This window comes from Neofelis nebulosa, chromosome 17, assembly GCF_028018385.1.
Source record: "Neofelis nebulosa isolate mNeoNeb1 chromosome 17, mNeoNeb1.pri, whole genome shotgun sequence".
NCBI classification, from domain to species: domain Eukaryota; kingdom Metazoa; phylum Chordata; class Mammalia; order Carnivora; family Felidae; genus Neofelis; species Neofelis nebulosa.
Window position 1 is genome coordinate 59561834 of NC_080798.1, and position 14260 is coordinate 59576093.

The following is a 14260-nucleotide window of genomic DNA, read 5'->3' on the forward strand; positions in this document are numbered from 1 at the left end:
CTGCCCCTGTGGCACCGAGAACCAGGAGAGAGTAAGGCTTCATGGTGGCTGAGCTTCTGGAGCCTAAACGCCCCTGTCCACTTACAGAAACCGCCAACCACGGTCACAGGGCAGGGATTACACTCTAAGGACCCGTTTGTGGAGAAGACAGTGGACCTCCATGCTTCAGGAAACATCTTGGCTGCGTTTGCACGGGGTCCTCCGACAGAGTCCACCCTGGGAGCGGCAGGCGGCCTCGTGGGAAGCCCACCCGAACCCTCGACCTTGGGATTCTCCTGTCGGTCTGTGACTTCGTCTCCGCTCGACCAAAGCCACTCATCCCTGTAGTCTCTCTTCCCGGCATCGTCACTACGGATCGGCCCCACGTCTGCAATCACCGGTTCCAACATCCACTAGGACCACAGGCTCTTCTTCTACCTCCCCAGCCCCGATGCAGGGACCCCTCATCCTTACTGAGGCTTCCGTGTCCTGACTTCTCTTCTTCGTTCCTGACGGTCAGTCCCTTCCCGCCCTTCCTTTTTTTCCTTCCCGGCTAGAGTCTCCACGGTCTAGCACTGTGATGTGTCGCTTACCAACACACTCAACGTGGGCGGCTCCTAGGAGCCGGAAAAGGCAAGGAAAGGAAGAGGAAATGAATTCTTCCCCGGAGCCTCTAGAAGGAATGCAGCCCGGCCAACACCTTAACTTCAGCTCCGGGGAGCCGGTGCCGGACGGCTGACCTCCAGAACCGTGTGAGAGCAGATCTCTGTTGTTTGAAGCTGCCAAGCTGCTGGTCGTTGCAGTGGCAACAGGAGGTTGACACGGTCCTCTGCCTTTGTGAAGTTATGTTGGGGTCTGTGGCACGGGCGTTGGGTGCGGCTGGCGGCCTGCCTGACCCCGGGGTCCCACGTCTACTTGTACACGCCCTTCCTCCAGAGGCTGCACGCACCTGCTCCTTCTCCAGAATGGCTGGAGCCACCTCACTTGGAGGGGCCCGGGGCTCGTGGGCCTCGTCCCAACACCAGGGCAGCCTGTGGCCCACGGCCAGCGAGTGAGAGGTGCCACGGTCCGGGTCCACCGAGCGACCGGGTGCCGTGGACGCTCCAGGGCTCCTGGGGGCCAGGCTGGGGTCCCCGCACCCTTGCTCTGCTCTGCTGTTCCCCTGCACCCCCCCCCCCCCCGCCTGCTTCCTTCCCCCCTCAGACGGTCTCTTGAGATCGCTGCTGGGACAGTGAGACAGGACGCCATCTAAAGATTAAGCCACGGCCTCTTGGTAGCCAACGAAGTGCACCCAAGAGTCCCGAACGCAGCGCCGTCCCGCCCTGTGTGGCCAAGGTAGCCTCCGAACGAGAACGTGAAAGAACATTCTAGTTGCTAATCAGTTGCTGGAAAGGGAAGCACGTCGAACCCCAACAACAGCTACAACGGGCTGAGCATCGGCTGGGTTTCGAGGTCTCTGCACGTTTTCACTTTTCTTCCACAAGGTGACTGGGGTCATTCACTCCCATTTTCGGACCAGCATCTTGGGGCCGAGGGGGGCCAAGTAATCCCACCAGGGTCAAACAGCCACTGTCTGGGAAGGCAGGGATGTCCACCCTGGTCGTGCCAGCTCCCCTGTCTGCACACTCTTCCACCAGACACACTGTCTCTCACCCTCCTGTCCTTGCTTAGAAGTAAAGGGTCCTCATGGGTTTACGAAATGATGAGATTCGTTCGGGTGAATGCAATGTTCTGGACTCTCCACGGAGGCCAGAGAATTACAAGGGCCCTTGGCTTTGGGAAGCCTCAGGCCCCACGGTTCAAACACGTCACTTCCCAGAGGACACTTCCCAGCCAGACCCTCGGAAACTAAGCCGACGAGGTCATGAGTTTGAAGAGGCAGCGCAAAGAGAGCAAAGGTCCCAGTCTCAAACCAGCCCTGGGTCGTGAAAGTGGTGAACGGGGACTTGGGAGCCGAGGGCGGCAGAAACTCCCCCCCCCCCCCCCCCCATCTGTCGTGAAGTTAAACACACACGTATTCAGCCCAGCATTTCACTCTGAGGGGTCACCCAAAGGGAATGAAGACCTGTGTCCCCGCACAAACATTTGCTCATTGCTAACAACCCACGCCGGGAAGAGCCCCAGGGTCCACACACGGGGGAGTGGACAGACACAGCAGGGCACGTCCACACAGTGGAGTAGCACTCAGCAGTAAAGAGGGGCCAGCTACGGCACACGCAGCCAGAAGGAGGCATCCCGGGGACTGTGCTGAGGGAGGAAGCCAGACACCCAAGGGCCGGTACTGTGTCTCAGGATGAAAGAGATTCTAGACAAAGCAAAGCCAATCAGTAGTGAGAGCCTGGGGCCAGCGATGGGGACGGTGGGGGCTGATGGCAAAGGGGGCCCTGCAGGTCCCTGATGTGATGGAACGTCCCACATCTCAACTGGGACAGGGCTCACCTGACCGCACACACGCGTCCAAGTGTATCAAGCTGCACACGTAAGACAGGCGCCTTCTATTTTACGTAAATTACATCCTGAAAGAGTTGATTTGAAGAAATAGGCCCGCTCGCAGACAGATCTGGGTGTGAGTGGAGAGGGCCTCCGACAGTGACAGGGCTGGGGCAAGTGTGTGAGCCCCTGGGGGTTGGTTTGCCCCCTGGAGGGCAGGACGCTAAGGGGGCGGTGGGGTCGCTGGGCCTGGGGCTCTGAAGCGGCCTCTGTCTCTGCAGCCACTGCCCAGCACGATGGGGTGCGGCCTGGCCTCCAGAGTACGCGGCCAGAAAATCCCAGTTCCCAGGCTGCCCTGGGTCCTGGCGGGAGCTCCCAGGGTGCACCTCTGTGTTCCCAGGTCCATCCGCGGTGCCCTTCAGGGCTCCTCGATCTTGCCTCTCCCTCTGGAGTCTCCTGTCAAGGAACCAAGGCCCTCTCTGCCCCTGGCCACTCCCAAACTTGTGTGTCTTTTCACTCTGGGTTGGAATCCCGATTTTTCCGTCTCCTCTATAGGCATGGACCCCCTTGTCCCCACGTCTGCAGCTCACTTCTGTAGAGGCCGAGCTGGAGCCCCAGTCCGCGGTCCGGGGACAGGCGCCTTCCCAGCCCTGGCCCTCCTGCCAGGTGATTTCAATTTGCCGTGACCTTGAACAAAGCATTGTTCCATGTGAATCAATCATATGTGCATCCGGTTGCGTTTTAATTACCGACTCTGGTCCGAGAGAAACCCAGAGCAGCCCCCGAAGGCCTGGTTCCTGCCACCTTCTCCGCTCGCCCACAGCCTCCCGGTGGCTGAGGCCTCCAGCCCTTCTGGCCCCGTCCAGGCGCTGGGAGGTTTACGGAGCCGACGCGGTCCTGACTGTGGCTGCACGCTTTCGTGGGGCAGGTTGATAGCACCCGGGCCACATGGACGCTGCGCAGACGCCGTCCACCCGACCCTCACGCCGGCAGCGTGGGCCCCTGACGCCGGCCGCGTGGTCGGATTTGAGTCCTTCACCCTTCAGGTGTTCTTGGTAGCACGGCTGCATAATCAACGACTCTAACACTGAGTGGCTTGTGACAACGGAGGGCTTTTCCTCTGCCTATGAGTCTGCAGGGTTCGCGGGGACCGCTGGTCTCTGCTCCGTGCCTCATCTAGACGGCGTCTCCCTGTCTTCGCACAGCCTCTCCAATGGGTCGCTCTGGCATGCTGGCCACGAGGAAGCCGGATTTCCCACGAGGTGACTCAGGGCTCTGGGTGTTCTGACAGCCCAGGGCAGAAGCTGTAGGCCTTTTGTGGCCTAGCCTCAGAGGTCACCTGTGTCGCCTAGGACCAGCCCTGACTCAGGGCCCACAAGGCACGGGTCACGGGGGGGCCTGTGTGCGCCAGGTTCTGGGCTAGCTGTGAACTAACCAGAGGGGGGCCAACACTAAACACAAGAACACCCACCGAACCGAGTGGCGGAAGGTGCCGGGAAGGCAAATGTGGCAGGACCAACGACGGGGGATGGTGGGCAGTGAGTGATGCCACACAGGGGAATGGGGATAGCCTCTCAGAGGGTGGGCGTCTGAGCGAGGTCCGAGGAGCATGGGGAGGGAGGCTTTCTGGGGAAGAACTCCCAGGCAGAGAGAGTGGAACAGCCAGTGCCAAAGTCCTGAGGCAGGTATGACCCTGGGGCCCTGTTTGAGTGCGACCGGCAAGGTGGTCAGTGCCAAGACCTTGAGCGCAAAGTGAAGCGGGAAGCCCCTGGAGGGCAGAGGGACCACACGTGCCAGGTTCTGGAAGAGTCACCGTAACTCAGAGCGTGAGGGGCTAAGGGACCAGCTCCCTGCAGTCCTCATTTTCCAGGTGAGCACGCTGGCTCAGAGGCTCCGAGACAGATCCTTCCTGCTGTTCCCTCCACCTGCAGCCCCCCCCCAGGCCTCACCCTTGCTGGTCAGGCTCATCGGGGGCAGCTCCTGATGAGTCCAGCCGCTGCAGGAGGGCTGGTGCCAATGCTGAAGACTGAGCAACACGGCCGGTGTGGGGCAGGTGACGGTGACCCCGGGGTGCGAGAGGCCGCGGGGGTGGACCCCGACCGATGGGGCCGGCAGAGGCATTGGTGATGCCGAGCCTGAGCCTGGCCTCCGCCTCGGGTGTGGCCGCCCTGCGACCTTTTGAGAGCTCGTGAGCTTCCACAGATTTGGAAAATGCGTCTCTAGTAAAGGTGAGGGGCCAACACGACGGTAAATACCTCCGACAGGCTGAGCACTGCAGGCTGCCCCCCGGAGCACGGGCTTTACCGTTGTGTGTTGGTTACGTGGCCACTGGCTTGGAGGAACACGGCCGCCTTGCATGTGCGCTTCTAGAAGGGGAGGCTGGCGAGGGTGGCCGGGGGTCCGAGCTCCGCGTGACCTCCACCTCCCACCAAACGTGTCGAGTGTGGCAACCAGTCCTTGCTAGGACGGAGATGTGCCCGACAGAGGCGTGTATAACGCCGAGCGCCGTGACCGGGGAAGTGGGGATACAGACGGGGCCCCCTCGGCGGCACTGCCCAGTCCCGCGCCCCTTCTCCCCGTCAGCATCCCCGGAGATTTGTGGGACCCTCCCCCTGCCAGTGAGGCCACAGAAAGCCGGGGGCTCCCAGAGGAGGAATAAGTGCACCCCACCCTGCAGGGCACCTTGGGAGGAGGTTGAATTCTAGGGTGAGACCGAGCAGTCGGGGTACCCGTCTCCTCCCTAAACGTTTACGAGCTGGCCCTAAGGGTGTGTTTTAAGGAAGTCTGGCTTTAGCACAAAGTGGTTTTCATCCCTAAGACAAAATGCTGGCATTTAACCCAAACAACTTTGGAGAGATTTGTTTTCTTCTCTCTTTTTGGGAAAAGAGAAGTCATCGATTGGGCAAACACAGATGTGTTTGGTGTTTAAGGCAGTCCGCAGCGCGGGCGGCTTCGCCCGGAAGTCTCCCGGCCGGAAGCGGCCCTCAGGGTGCTCATCGCCGCTGTAAATGGAAGGCAACTGATGACAGAGAGTGTCAACGTTCGATTCCGGGGTTCAGTGGCTTGGGACATCTGCTGGAGGTTTCCGCGTGATCCTTTAACATCGGGGTGTGCAGAGAAGGGACTCTAAGTTCTGTGGTGAAAACCCAGAAGCCAGCTCTGTCATCGGCCTGAAACTACGGTCAGATTCCTACTTCTACGTTGTTAACAAGGCTTTTCCCGACACTTTCCATTTCAGCCCTTTACATGCATGAGAATCACCGCCCCTGACACAGCACGCGTGTCCGGCCGCACCGTCCCTGGTGGCTGTGCCAGCCGACCGCGGCCACCGCTCTGCTCCCAGGGACCACTGCTCTGGTCCCTGCCGGGGACCGTGACTGGCATGAGCCTCGCGGTGTGGCGGCTGAGGCTGAGCCGCGGAAGGTGAGGTGAAGCCGCCGGAAGGCGTCCTGGTCTCCAGCCCCACCTGAGGTCCCCACCGACGTCAACTGCTAGCCAGGCGAGCCGGACGACCCACAGGTGGTTCCAGCCCCCACCTCGAGGGGTCCTGGGTGACGCCGTGTGGGGACAGCAGTGGACGGCCCCTGCTGATCTCTGCACGATGCACGGATTCGTGAGCAAAACGAACATTGTCATTGTCTGAAACTGCCACGTTTTGGAGAGGTTTATCATGCAGCCAGAGACAATTTTGATCTCAACTGTAAGTCGTCTCATGAGACGATCAGTTTGGTTTTGATCGTGCATTTGAAGACACAGAAGAAAAGTTTTTTAAATCAAGGGTGAAATTCGCGAACAAAATCATTTTAAAGTACAATTCGGTTGCATTTAGCACATTAACAGTGTTGTGAAAACATCACTTCTCTCCCGAGTTCCAAAATATTTTCATGCCCCAAGAGCAAACAGTGTTTGTTAGCAATTGCTTCCCATTGCCCCCTCCTGGCAGCCACCCACCCACCTGCACTCTGTGTCTGGATCTCCCTGTTCTGGACGTTTCACGTGAGAGGAATCCTACGTATGCGGCTTTCTTTCAGCAGGCTGCTTTCACTGGGCATAACGCTTTCAGGGTTCACCCCTGTGGCGGCCGGTGTCAGTGTTTCCTTCCTGACTGTCGCTGAGTGACATCCCAGCATACGCATAGACAGACCACGTTTGGTTTTTCCGTTCATCACCTTCTGGATCCTTCTGGGTTGTTCCCACTTTTTGGCTGTCGTGAATGGTGCTGTTGTGAATATCCACGTGCACATGTTTGAGTCTCTGTTTTCAGGCCTTTGGGGATGGACGTAGGAGCGACATGGTTGGAAAGATACGTATTTCTTTTAAACACCAGCAGCATGGTTTTCAATCTTACGCGTGTAATACCGAGAGGTCAGGAATCTCTCACTGAGTGACCTGAAGCATCAAGGGCACCAGGTAAAACGTGGTATTTAAAACCTATTATCATGGGGCGCCTTGGGGGCTCAGTCGGTTGAGTGTCTGACTTCGGCTCAGGCCATGATCTCACAGGTCGTGGGTTCGAGCCCCGCGTCGGACTCTGGGCTGACAGCTCAGAGCCTGGAGCCTGCTTCCGATTCTGTGTCTCCCTCTCTCTCTCTCTCTTTCTCTCTCAAAAATAAATACACTTTAAAAAAATAAAAATAAATAAATAAAACCTGTTACTATATTTCCTAAGAGATCAACTCCTTACCCTAGAAAAAGGCATTGGAAAGTGGCTGTTTGCTCCTCTTTGTGACTCAGATTTGTGGAAGATGGTTCACAGCATTTAGAGAAAAGGTTACCTGTGGTAAGTCAAACTTTGTGAAACCGCCATCTTTCTGGGTCAGAACAATCGCATGTTGGCAACTTCCCGGGGATCCAGCTAACATAAATTCGGTGTGGGATCGGTGGCACAGGAACCTGACCATGCCTGACCAAATGAGGCCAAGCCCTGAAGCTTGATTTTCTCACGTGATGAGAATTCCAAAGATGGACCGTCCAGCATGTTGCAGCGGCTGCAGGGATTTGCTAAAAACTGGGTCCCCTTCCAGCTCACCGCCTTCCCACCCTTGGCACACGCGGGAAGCCTGCACCTCAGGCACGGAACAGGCAAGAGGAAGGGAAGGGGGGTGTGTGTGCCAAGATTTTATTAGACACGCATGCACACACATACCAACACTTGCACGCACCCACACACACGCACACACACAAGCCCTCCCAGGAACCAACTCTGTGGACAATCATCTGTTCACATGATTGGCCAGGACAGGGTCATGTGGCCACCCTTAACTGCCAGGGGTGCTGTGTATTTTTACTTTTAACAGATGTTTTGTTTTGGAATAATTTTGGAGTCACAGAAGAGTTGTCAAGACAGTACAGAGTGCCCGTGTACCCCGCGCCCGGTTTCCCCAGATGTCTCTAGCTTCGGTAATGACGTCATGTTTTCCAAAGTAGGAAGTCGACACCGGTGCGTTACTGTTAACTGAACCCCACGCTGTAGAACCATCTGGGACCCCACCCCGCATTCAGTCTCCGTGTCTCCTTAGCCTCGGCTGAGCTGCCACCATTTCTCAGACTTTCCTTGTTTTTCCCGACCTTGGCAGTGTCGAAGAAGACAGGTTGGAGATTTTGCAGAATGTTCTTCAATTTGGACTCTGTCTGTCAACCTGGGCTTTTTCTCGTGGTCACACCGAGGCATGTGTTTGGGGAAGCAGACCACAGAGATGACGTGCCTTCTGTCACACGGCATCGGGCGGGGAGGCGTCTCCACGTGACGCATCACTGGGGATGTTCACCTCCTTATGCCGGTTAACATCGCGTCTGCCGGGCTTCTCTACCATCAGACTCGTGCTAGTCCCCGGCCAATGCTCTGTTCTTTGGAAGCGAGGCACCGAGCTGAGCTCACACTCAAGGGCGGGGTTAAGCTCCACTTCCTGGAGGGAAGAGCATCTATATCCACTATGTAAAGTTCTTCTGTAGGGAAGAAGGATGGCTATATTATTGCCCTGGATAAGGGGCGCCTGGGTGGCTCAGTCGGTTAAGTGTCCCGCTTCAGCTCGGGTCGTGATCTCACGGTCCGTGGGTTCAAGCCCTGCATTGGGCTCTGTGCTGACGGCTCAGAGCCTGCAGCCTGCTTCGGATTCTGTGTGTGTGTCTCTTTCTCAAAAATAAATAAACGTTAAAAAAAAAAAAAAAGACTGGGGTCCTTCTGATAAGGACATCAGGGATCATGGCTATTGTACCCTCAACTGTAAATGGAGACGCCAGTGTCTGCCTTCCCCATGCTAGAAGACAATGTTCACACTTAATGCTGGGCCTCCCACAAGTTCGGAATGACGGTTGGGGTTCTCATCTGGTGAGTTCCTTTGAGACTTATGTCCTGGAGACTCGAGGGGACACTGGGGACACAGTGTGGCAGGAACAGCTAGTTGCCATCAGTATGTACTTTCCCTTTTCCTTTGGCGATAGAATCCCAGGGTGTCAACAGACACGAGGCTGCCTCGTGAAGGATTACACTACCCCGCCTGCAGGGCGCGGGCCTGTGACGAGCTTCTGGCCCACGGGATACGGATGGCAGTAAGGTCTCCAGGGTCTGAACTAAGCCACGGTCTCTCAGATGGATGCGTAGGAAGAAGAAATTCGGTGCTGCATAACAATCCCTTATACGTAATACCACATCTTGCTTATCCAGCTCAAGTTAAAAAAAAAAAAATTAACAAACAGAAATTGGGTGCTGGTGCTTACTTTTCACTCAACTGGAGGTTTTTGGTAGGGTGGTCCCTGGGGTCAAAGCTGTGGCATCAGTGTTGCCTAAAAGATTTCCTCCGGAGGCCCATAAATTCCATACCCACGAGTGACTCAGATTACCGGGAATCGTAACCAAAAAGAACGTGGCCCGAGCCACGCCACTTTGGTGCACCTCTGTGAACACATCTGTGAGTGCTGGTACCTCTCACACAGATAATTAGGAAAAGGCAATGCATTTCGTAGGTCAGATGCTCAGTACGGTGCCTGAAAGGTCACGTGGGTCTCAATAACGTTTGCTTCTATGTTTTTTAGTGTTATCGTGATTATTACCGAAATGTTTGTAGGATTAAAGAGAAAGCATTTACAATCAGGTCAGAGTTCATCATCTTCCCCCCCGTCCCCCACCCCCTTACTTTTGGTCTTTTTGTGAAACACAACTATAAGCTGCAATCCTAACGAGACTTGTGTTGAACGTATGAACCAATTTCCAAATTGGGAACACACAAACCAACTCGGGGCATGGGAATTAGTCTGCATTCCGCATCAATTAGGGAAATAGTGTGCAGTCACTATGACCTTGTGAGACACATCAAATAAGAAGGAGACACCACTGTTGTGTGTCACCGTCAGAAAGAAAAAAGAAGACACGTCTGAACGCCTCGCAGAGTTCCCTACGAAAGTGCAAGAAACAGCGGGCCCACGTCAGAAGGAAGGCACGGACTCAAGGACCCCCCCAGCCGACCCCGGGGACGGGGCGATCCGGTGGAGATTAACGGCTCACCGAGTGCTCGTAACCAGAGGAACACCCACTGTACCAGGGTACCATTTCTATTTTTCTGTCAGGCAAAAATGCGGAGTCTCCCCAGAGAGAACGGAATATTTGCTCTCAGCCCAGAGACCCCAAAGGACCAGAGCTCTTTTCCCGAGATTACAAAAGAGAAAAAAGAAAGTTTAACTGCATAGCTTTGCTGGGTCTGGATGTTCTTGCCAACCCCACACTATGAGCTAAAGCCCCTGGCATTTGAGTCAATGAAAAATGAATAATGCACTTAGTTAAATATTTCCTTCCACCATGAAATCCTGGGTCGCCCTAATTCCTTTCCCGTCTTGACGTTTTCACTGCTCCTTGTGATGGGCTATCTGTAACGGGCCTGGCGCTGTGTTCCGCACAGCCTTCCTCCAGCGTCCTGTTAGGCGCCTTTGAAACTGAACCCCTTCACCCCACATTACTTCCTCCCCTGGAACCGCTCGATCTCTGCTCAGCAATCCCCTTAGAGTTGTAACTTCCATTTTTAAAAAGCTGATAAAAACGTGGAGATGTTTGAACCCCATCCAGGGACGTCGACTTCCAAGCTATGCAAAGAGGGGAGAGCGGCGGGGGACGAACGGTGTTGAGTCGTGGGCAGAACGCAGACCCGAGTGGCGGCTTGGTCCCAGGACTGCCGGCTCGCCGAGCCTTCTGGGTAGCTGGTGGTCCATTTTTGGCACATGCGCGGCCTCAGCAGCACCGTCTGGGGGGCGTGGGATTACTGTAGACATTTCTATGTGGTCTGATGTGTGCTTACTCATCTTTCCGGTTAAGGGGCTGACGTCGTGGAAGGAGGGCGTGACTAGGTCGGGAGTGGGCTAATTGCATGGAAATACAATAAGGGGTCTCATCGTGTGGACTCTTGGGTACCCCTTCTTCTTCAGCGAGAGGGACGTTGCCGGCTTTGCTGCGGGGTGGGGAGGCTGGAGGGCAGTTTCTCCAGGGCAGAGGGAGCGGGAAGGCGGCCAGGAGGACGGCAGACTGTCCTGCCCAGGAGAAAAAGGGCTTCTTTTTTCTGCAGGGGGGTGGGGTGGGGTGGGGGCAGGCTACGCCGGGGATGGGGGCCTTCAGCTGTCCGCAGACCCGGGCCTGCTCCTCTTAGAATGTACCTCTCAAGGTCTGTGCACACTGGGTCCTGTGCAGGATTGCCCAACGGGGATCCGGACGGTGGGGTGGACAGCCTGGAAGAGACTCTCCTCACCCCTTCTGTCTGCACCTGCCCCCGGCTTCCAGCTCATCCCTTCCTCTGTGGTCCTGGTCCCGCTGCCATCCCCCCCCCCCCCCCCCACCGCCAGGTCCCCGCGGCTGGCTGCTCCCACGCATGCCCACACTGCTCACGGTCCCCTCCACGACTTCTTGGTGGTGGAAACAACTCCCTCTATTCAATTCCATCTGGTGGAAGTTCCTTCAAGGTTTGTTTGCCCAGCAGAGGAGGGGGGCAGGGAAGCGGGGCAGCGAGGTGGTTGATGCTAGAATCTGCCAGGACCCTGGGCTCCTGGGGCGGCCGCACAACAGGGGGTGGGTCTTTCATGCAGGCCCTGGAGTGCGGGCCCCAAACGTGGCATGTTTTCTGGCCCCACGAGTGGCCTGCACGATGGCGAGGGCTCCGATTCCTGCAGCCTGGGTCTGCAGGTGAAGAGGTGACGGGGGGGGAGGGGCCAGAAATCTCACCCATGTGGCACCCGGGGCTGCCTCGGGCTCACTGAGGGGTGACAGTGGGTGCCCTGAGCAAGGTGGCTGCGGCCTCGGCACTGATGGGACACCTGGCAGTGACAGCTCACTGCAAGACTCACTGCCCTGGCACCTGCATCTGTGCAGAAGAGGAGGCGGGAAATCCGGGCACCTCCGGGCTCTGCCGTCACTCCCCAAGGGCGGCTTCTGCTCAGCTCCACGGACGGCTGGGCCAGGACTAGAAGTCAGACACGAGCCTGCCAGGAGCGCGGGCTCAACCTGGGAATGTGGGTCAGGGGAGAGGTTCCATTTTGCTGGACCTGCAAAAAGGATGTCTTGGGGGCTATAGGAAGATGTGCTTTCTGCCTGTGCACCCTGAGATCCGGGGAGAGGGAGAAGAGACCCACAGAAGGGTCGGGGGCGAGCGGCATAGACAGAACGCAGCCTGGGGGTCCTAACTCTTCCCAGCTCCTAGTGCCGGCTCTCCCGGCCCCTGCTGCCTTCCTGCCCGGAGCTCCAGACTCCAGGAGAGGCCGTGGCCTCTCAAGCAACGTCCCCTTTTCTACCTAAGCCAGAATAGGCATTAGTTGCTCCAAGTTACGCCCTAAATGATCTGCGCAGGAGGAGTTTATCATCGTCTGGAGGGGAGACCGACAGGGACAGTCCCAGGGCGGGGTAACGGGAGCGTGGAAGGGACACTGTTCCTGAGGGTGGGGGGCTGCCGGGAGAAGGTGAAGCCTAAACTATCTCAGGAGAGTGAGCCTGTGTTCAGGTAGGAAGGAGAAGTGCCACTGTTTGCACGTGCCCTCACAGTGTGTGTCTCATCTCCTGGCTTAGGTGGGGAGCTTCTCAGAGGCGGGTGCTGATAGGGCATGTTTTTACCATACTGAGATTGTTGGGGGACGCTGAAATCTTCCGGGATTCGGACTTGCTTTTGCCCAGGGGAGTGTGATGAGTTATGGGAGCCACAGAGTTCTTGAAAGAGCCATGGAGGAGGGGCTATTTGAGTTGGGTTTTGAAGGATGACTAAGAGTTCTCTTCAAAAACCAAGGGGTTGAATAATCGAGGAGTCCTCTGGCGGACTCAGCCATGGCCACGCCTCTCTGCCTCCCTGAGAACACCTGCATGGGGTGTTAAGTTTTATCCAGAAACAAGGCAAGGATGATGCAGTGGGTGTGAGGGAACAGAGGCAGACGGATTGGGCCCAGGTAAGTCCCAGCTCCACCAGTGCGTGGTCTTGGGCCACGGAGTTCATCTCTGAGCCTCGGTTTCCACATCCGTGCAATGCGTTTGCCTGCACCCACCTGGCACCCACCTGGAAGGCACCGAGGCCACGTTGGGAAAGCACGCCCTCAGCGCCGGGCCACACGGGCGTGCTCGTTGGTGCCGACAGCGGGAGCCCGTGGGCCATACGGTCGCAGAGCCGCCGAGGCAGAACAAACCGCTAGACTAGAGATGCAAGTTTTGATCTCTCGCGCGTTGGGGTTATTTTAGAGATTTTTATCGCACCATCGCCCTTCGGCATCCCGATGAGGATCGCGTCAGGGGCATGTTGCTTGGGCATATTCGGTGACTGACTGAATCTAGCCGCCCTCCCCACCTGGCCGCAGTGGTTCCCGGCCAGCATCACAGGGCACGGCCAGATGAGGTCACCATCACTCTCACTGAGCACGTCTGGAACCACAGCCGGTACCTCCTGACTTCCTCCTCTGTCGGCTTCTCAGCAAGGGCTGTAGGCGCTTCTCTCATTGATCATTCTCCCGTTTTACAGACGTGCAAACTGAGGCTTGGACTGGCTAAGGATCAATGCCGAGGGCACAGAGGCCAGCCGCTGCCCGGCGAGCGCTGCTCGGTGCGGAAGCATGACCTCAGGCCTTCCTGTGTCGGGGCTCAGTCGATCCGGAGATCAACACTAGGAGGTACTACTCTTAAAACCACACAGCGAATCAAGAAACGCCCTTCTGCGACTTCGTTCCTGAGGCCACACGCTGCTAGGACCAGAATGGACACGGCATTATTCGGATGAGGCCTCGGGATCCAGAGCCTGTGCTCCCAAAGGCTGCAGTTTAGCTCGGCCGAGCCTGGGCCTCCCCGAGCAGAGCCTGAGTCGTGACGGTACGCGTGGTCTGCTGGGGGCAGACCGGGAGCCAAAAGGCAATAGTGGATTCCTCCCCGAGTGGTCTCCGCCGTGGGCACAGCTCGCCCCAGGGCCCTGCGGTGGGGAACGTCCCATGGCTCCCGACCCCTGTCGAATGCTGCTGTGGACATTGGTTCACTGGCCCTTTTGGCCTGTCCTGTGTGTGGGCTGCGAATGTCCTCAGACAGTCCAGGAAATGCAGGAAGCTATCGGCCTGGGAGGGGCTGTCTGCCGGCGGCCCCCGGCCACGCTGAGGGCCCCCGCACAGTCTCCGAGGTAAAATCTCTGCCTGCAGCCCTTTCACACCTGTGTTCTCGACTCTTCCCAAGTCCCACTGGAACGGGGCTGGATGACACAACCACAGTGGGCGGGAACCTTGCTGGTTGTTTGACTATTGAGGGCCCCACCTGCCACCTGGGAGAGCTGGGCACGTCACTGACAGCCCCTGTCCTTGTCCTTCCGGCGGAAGCAGGGGCCAGCACCAACGTGCAGGTGTGGACTCTCCCAGCCAAGGT